Source organism: Rhinolophus ferrumequinum, chromosome 4, assembly GCF_004115265.2.
Source record: "Rhinolophus ferrumequinum isolate MPI-CBG mRhiFer1 chromosome 4, mRhiFer1_v1.p, whole genome shotgun sequence".
In the NCBI taxonomy this organism is placed as follows: domain Eukaryota; kingdom Metazoa; phylum Chordata; class Mammalia; order Chiroptera; family Rhinolophidae; genus Rhinolophus; species Rhinolophus ferrumequinum.
The window spans coordinates 58,834,599-58,842,361 of NC_046287.1; positions in this window are offsets into that span (position 1 = coordinate 58,834,599).

A 7,763-nucleotide genomic window follows, 5' to 3' on the forward strand; every position below is an offset into this window, starting at 1 on the left:
TGAGCTACACCCTTTGGAAGCAATGAGCTGATATGTAAGAAGTCTGGCTAGCCTGTAGCTGCCATGCTGAAGGGTCCATGTGGAAAGGTCACACAGAGATAGAAAGTGATGTTCAAGGAGCCCCAGCAGCCCCAACTGTTCTGTCTTTCAGATGTCTGAGTTGAATGCACCTTCAGATGATTCTAGCTCTCAGACTTTCAGCAATCCCAGCTAACATGGAGGGAGCTGTCCCTGCAGAACTCTACCCAGATTGCAGGTCGGTAAAATATTGTTGTTTTAAGCCCCTAAGTTTTGGGATGCTTTGTTATGCAGCATTAGATGATTGGAACATTAGTATTTGAGCACAGTCCCGTTCTGTAATTCTCATTACTATCTAGCTTTTCAATGGTCTTTATTAAGATTCTTTAAGTGTTGTAGATTTGAATCTAAGCACCAATAACTACTCCACACAAGTACCAGTTACTTAGTTTACTTACTCAAACTTCCTTTCTTTGGTGCTGTCTTCTCCAATCTCCCACTGCAACTTTCTTGGGGAGGTGGAGTCTAGCTTCTGCTTCCTTATTTAATAGAGGTGCTGCCTGACACAAGTCACTTGTCTGGGCTTCAGTTGCACTGCCTATTAAGTGAGAACAATATGTACCTTCCTGCAGGTCAAAAATTGGGGATGGTGGTCTTCTTTCACTTCTAAGATCATTGATTCCAACTAACATTCATCAGACAAAACCACTTGAGAGTAAAATGAGTTTGCAGAGAAGGATTTCTGCTAGGTAAGGAAGGAGAATTTAAGGCAATGTCCAAAAACAATATATAGAGCTACCTGGGGGAGGCAGCTCAAACTTTTTGTGAAACTGTTGGTCAAGTGGCACTGTAAAGTTCAGGAAGGTGGGAGAAAAGACAGGTCATAAGTTACATTATGTAGAATGAAGAGAAAAATCCAGAAGACCTGGTTGTTGTGCACTCACTGTTAAGAAGTTTTAGAAAATAATTACATGGCGATATAAATGGCCATTCATTAAAATAATCACATAGAAAAGAGAATTACATAGGTTATGATAGGAAGATGAAGTTTGATGGTGATAAATAAAACTGTAGGACAGAATTTGTAGGCAAGTTATGATGATTAAACGAGCAAAATGAACATGCTAACATGAATTCAAACAAGCAAAACATGAAGCTACAAACATAGCAAAAAGAAAAGGCTTCTGCCCAAAGTTGAAGAGGATACATAAAATAGGACCCTATGCAATTGAAGAAGGTGAAAAGTCAATGTAATTTCCAGATAATTCTCAATGAAGAAATTTATTTCCGTTAAAGATGCAGCAAATAGAAACAGCCAAAATATTTGTGGATAGCTATGGAAATATACAATAATAAGAATGAACGTATTTTTTTTCAATCACCAAGGATAAAGATAAAGTATACATATCCATATGATATTGTGAGTCTTTTTACAGAAAGATACTTTTGAAATACAAGATAATATCATCATTATTGTTTTCATATCATCACTGCCCTTGCTCATTTGGTCAACAGCTGTTTCTCACTGTTTCCTTTCTTTGACTTTCATCACATTTTTGGTTTCACTATCCTAAGAACCAAAGAATTAAGCTTTGGGGAGTGTAGTACTTAAGCAAAGTTTAACCCCAAGTTGTTCTGAAGGAATGAAAATTTGGACTAAAGATAGGAAACTAAGAGGGCAACTTGGATTTTTTAAGGAAGGCAGAAAAGTACTCTATGAATATTTTCTTTGGCCTCACAAGAAAAGCTATTGTCTGGTGAAATTGCAAGTATTTTTCTGGCCAGTGGTAAAACGCTATACTGCTCGTGTGCCTGAGATGCTGCGAAACTCAAGAGGTCAGGGCCAGGTTTGGGTCTCTCTGACAAATGCAATATCTGGGCAACTCCTGATAGTCCTCATTCCTTTTTTCCTTTCAGACTTTAGCTGCTCATCCCTTACTCAAAGCCCATCTTTATTTCAAGCACGTTTAATTAACCCATAAATGTCCCCCATAAAGATACAAACTTTACAAATCTAAGGTTTGAGATCATCGTTTCAAGAGAGTTTACAGGTAAAGGTGAATTATGTAGCTTTGTAATATTGTTTAACTAGAAAACGTCTGTCCAAATCTTTGGTACCATGTTCTCTATTTTCTCTACCTGCTCCTTTATAGGAACATAGTGTGACTCTCCTTCCCTAAGTTTGGTCTTAATATGTTCCTAGTTTCTGGCACAGACACATAAACCTGACCTCCACCTCTGTATTTTGTCTTCTCGTGGTTAATAGGAGGATGCTTTCTTCTCATGACTGCAGTATCAGCCTTGAGAATAACAAAAAAGAGTCAGTTTGCTATGGAGGGGTCCTCATATCTTCTGAAAAGAAAGCTGACCCAGACCCCTGACTTCAAACTCTGCTCTAACCAAAGCTTCCCGAGCCTGGACAAAGACTTGTAGATGCCGTCTCCCCTCTTTGCCTCAACTTTGTCAATAGGGAAGCAGAGGCACCGATACCTGCCAAAGGCGGCTGCCTCCTCGAGCAAAGAGTAAGATGATATTCTCTCATTCCAGTGTTATTATTTTACACTCTTGAGATTTTCCTTGGCAGAGAGTAAACAGAGCACCTGTAAGCTAGTACCTCATTGTCCTCAGGCTTAGACAGCTGCACTGAAGAAGGCTGTTGGAGGATGGAGTAAATTCCCTTAAGAGAAGTAGGGAGGACATCAGGTGCTGGGGTGATTTCAGTCACTCTCTGAAAACAGTGCTGCTGATTTTCTTGTAGTTTCGGGCTTCCTCCCTTACACTATCTGCTCCAGTCGTGTCAAACTACTTTAGGACACGAGGTGTTTTGTCTCCTTTCTTTGCACATGCTGTTCCCTCTTCCTAGGCTTCTCTCTTTCCATTGAACCACCTGATGAACTCCTATTCATCCTTCAAGACTCAGCCAAGGTAACTCTTCCTCTGTGAAACCATCCTTAACATACTACCCCTTATTTAGGTCACCAGTATACCTTATACTATTCTGATATAACGTTTATCACGCTATATTGCAGTTTTAACGTGTCTGTTTCTCCCATTAGATTATGAATTCCCCGAAGGTATCCTCCAAATTGATCGCAGTGCCTGTCATTCATGCACACATTTATTTCTTCATTCAACAAATATTTCTTGAGCATCTAGTGATATTTGAGTGTCTACTACCAGGTCCTGTGTAGGTGCTAAAAACAAAGCAGTTGATGGGAAATACACACCCTGTGGAGGGAGATAGATAATAAACACGTAACAATTCTTTGTCAGGTGGTGATAAAATAAAATTGGGTAACAGAGAGTGTTGGGGTTCGGGACATTTAAATGGTTGGGATAGGCACCTGTCTTCATCCATTCGGGCTGCTATAACAAAATGCTAGCGATTAGGTGATTTATAAACAACAGAAATTTATTTCTCCCAGTTTTGGAAGCTGGATGTGCAAGATCATGGCGCTGACGGAGTCAGGGTCTGGTGAGGCCCACTTCCTGGGTGGCTGTCTTTTCACTGTAACCTCACACTGTGGAAGGGGCAAGAGAGTTTCCTGGGTCAAGTTTATAAGGGCACTAATCTCATTCATGGGGGTTCCGCCTTCATGACTTAGTCACTTCCCAAAGGCCCCGCCTCCTAATACCATCAACTAGGGGGTTAGAATTTCGATACTACATGAATTGGGGGACACAAACATTCAGCCTATAGCAGCCTCCATGAGGAGGTGACATGTGACATAGTTTTCTGGAATAAATAAATATCCAAGAAAGGTGGATGTGAAACACTGAGGAGATACAAAAACTGTACTGTCATTTGCTCACCGCAGAATAAGCAATGAGCATGAATTCTCCTTTTTTTAAAAAAAATAATCTTCTGAAAAACTATGGCAATACAGCATTTAACAGGTTAAGTAAAATGATTTTCTTAATGATTTTCTGGGTAAGAGTCAAGTAAAGAGAAATGTGACCTTTCCGTCAAGAAATTCATGTGCCTTTATTTCATGAGCATCTGATGAAAAGCTCATGTGTCTAAGTGCTGGGCAGGTCTTCATGTTTATTAGGGTCCATGTAATTTACTCTAGGGAACTGTCTTTAGGTTTAAATGAAAACCAGGCCAAACTCGGTATTTCTAAATCCTTACAGGTTAGGGCAAGCTCTTTTTTGTTTTTAAATATATAGCCGTAGGGAACGGTTTGACTATACTCAGAGGAAAAGGATAAAGGATAGCCTTGCTCAACAGTGTATCAAAATTCCACTCATTGTTTTTCATTTTAATCCTTACCTTTCTTTGTGTTAGTGGATCATAGACATGTTTTGGGCACCATTTTGAGAATGTCATATAACTAATGAAATGGGTCATTCCACTTCAGACTAAAGTTTATTACGATAATTTTTCTGTGTAGGGACAACTCTTAGAATACAATCAAGATTCATCTATACCTAGGTGGTGGTTTCCTTGAGCTGACAGATACAATGAGATTTATTTTTAAATTTCTTAAATTCCAAGCTTTCTAATTAGAGGTAGAAATGGAATTGCATTGTAATTGTTCCCATTTTAATTTCTACACGGAGCATCTATAAATTATACATCTGTTGAGGTGTCCATACTTGGAGTAATACTGTGTTTTGCCATGTATAACGTGCACTTACTTCTTTGCCCAAATTTGTGAGGGAAAAATAAGGATGCACATTTTATACGGGAAGTACTAATTATGTATCTATATAAATGTTTTAATTCTTTTATTTATGCTTATGAGTTAAAAATGTAACTCTAGAAATCAATAACGATATCTGTATGCAAAATAATACCCTGGAATACAACAATCGGTTTTGTTGAACTTACGACAAACTTGCAACAACAAAGAGTTCTTGGCCTTCTATGATATGTGAATATCGTAAATTTGTTACCAGTACATAAAATTTCTGATACCTTGTATCTGCTCTTGTGTTTTGTAATTCGTTACATAAAATTTCTTGTACCATAATATGTTTAAAAATAAATGCTAAAATTCCTTTATAACAAGTACCTAAATGTAAACAAATAAAAATTTGAATTAAAAAATTAAAACAAAAGATTTTTCCCTGAAAATTTGGGCCAAAAATGTGGGTGCGCATTATACACAGCAAAATATGGTGATGAGGCATGGGTTAACATAAAAATGTGAAATTTAAAATTTTTTGACATCTTAAGAACTTCTGGCATTATGTCTAGGTTTCTTCATCTGAACACTTCTTACAGCTTTCTCACTGGTGAAACTAAACATCTTAATTGAATTAAATATTCACCCTCTACCAGAACGCTAAAGAATGGGATGGTTAATTATGTTCCATGTTACATAACATTATTTGGGTATTTTACTATAAAACTAACTAGAACAGATAATCCCCAAGTGACGGGAACTATTAAATTTGTTTATGTTCAATTCAGTTATGAAAATATTTTCAGCTGAAAATAGTGAAATCTGGTTATGAAATCATGTTAATTGGTATTTTTGAGCCAAGAACCAGAAACCTTGGGTCATTTGGTCTATCATAGCTGATCGTGCTGTGAGCAGCTGCCATTCTTTGAGTTGCTAACGCGTTAGAATCAGTAAGATTTGGATGTGACGCATGGAGCTCTGTGAAGGCTGAAATTTCTTTGGACTTTCCCCAGTTTGTGGGGAAGTGAGATCATAAGTTTCCCAGTTATCCTCTCTTTGTTTCATCTTAGACATGTTTACTCTAAATGAGAAATTCAGCTTGACCCTGAACTTTACCCTTGGCTATATGCTGCTTCTAAGCTGGAAGTTGATTCACTTATTTAGAGGTCTACTCACATACCTGAATGCAGGAATCCATTTGTTCACATTTTTCGTGTTTGTGTGTGTGTGTGTAATGAGAACAAGCAGAGCTCAGAGGCTAGTGCCTCTTGACAATCAATGAGACCAACAAGACAAATAGGCCTGAATGCTTAGAGGAAATTGAAAATAGAGACCTGAGTGAAATCCCAGGTGGTGGTGGGTATTGTGTCCGGATTGTCAAAGCTTGTCATAACATGCATAATATTTAGACATGGTCATTCATATTGACAAAGACATGTGGTTGTTTTTATAATAAAAAATTTTGGGGCATTTCAAAAAGCATGGGAAATAATAAGCCATTTATTCAATCTAAGCTGTGTGCTCCTCTTTCTGACCCCATTCCTCTTCCCCACTCTCCAGAGGTAACCACAACTTGGTGTTTATTGTTCCCGGGCATATTTACATATTTTACTACATATGTGTATGTCCAAAAATAATAAGATGGTAATAATATATGAATTGTGTGTATATGTGTGTATGTATATCAATTAGGATAACTCATGGAACGTAATCATAAGGCAACTTCATTTTTGTCTACAACTTTTTTTGTCCATTAACATTTATTTATTTATTGGGTATAGTTCTTCCTGTCTCAAGATGAAAACTGAGGAAGGTCCATGATTACTCTTGTCATTCTTTGGTTGGGAAAAAAAAAAAAAGTCCCATGAGCTCTTTAAGTTAGAAAACACAGTCCCAATTCAGTAATTAAAACATCCAGTTTTGTTATAATAAAAAAAAGAAACCTCTCTGGAGAATGGTGCCATATAGGTTGTCAATACGGTTGCTGTTGGGAATTCTGGGTACTTACAAGATGATTTTTTCTATCCTGAAGTAGTCCCGCCATATCATTAGATATTAAGTAAAGATATCTTTCTGCAATAAAAGTGCCCAAAACATGCTGTTAGGCCTTTCCTTTTCTAGTTGTTTAACTGAAGCATTCCTCATTTTAAAATTAGACAACATCTACATTATGTTGCTTTTTAAGCACATAATCCTTCGAACATCTAAATTAGGAACTGGACTAAATAAAACATTTGCACATTGTATGAGATGCACAAAGGATGTGCAGAAGTCATGTGCACCGATCCTTTAACTGGGAAAAGGTCATATGACATCTGTTTCTGAGTACTTGTATATCACAGAATCTGAGCTTCTACAGTTATGTTGTTTGGCATTTGGTTGTTCCAAAAAGACTAATTGCCAAAACATTTTGAATACAAATTATTATGTTCATTTCCTGGCAATAAACTTGTCTGTGAAAATATGAGGTAAGAGAATATATACATGAACAGGAACATTAAGATCAAGAACAGATCGCAACCAATGGACTGATTTTTAGCGCCACCTCTCTCATCATATTTTAAAGAAAAAACTCTATTGTAAGTGAAACAAAATTTTTCAAAGACAAGGTAATTTATTAATCTGAAGAGTAAAGATTTCACTACCAAGGTAGAAAGTGACCGCACAAAGTTAAATGAGTTCTGACAAGGTCAATACTTACATTGCTCAGATACTATTTTAAAAAATCAGAAAATTTTGTTGGCATAAAGTTGTTTTAATTTGACAATGACCCTTAACAAAAAATCTTTGGTTGTGTCTGATTTATAAAATTAGTTCTTTATGCAAAGAATTTTAGGCATAAAGTTTTTTGAAGTAGGTATTAAGTTCCTATAGAGCTGCGTGGTTTTAGGCAGAATTTCACATCTGCACCACTTGAAGTATATGGAAAGAACTTAGGATACAATATAGAAGAGCAATAACCTTTATTATGGTCATCTAATTCTATGTTTACTCATTTTGGAGCAAAATACATGTAAGGTTGTACTCCTAAACTATCTTAGAACTTAGGTGGTGTGGGACCTACATTTTGGCATTCACAACTCACAGCAAGTAAGACGTTCATCAGACGCTTGT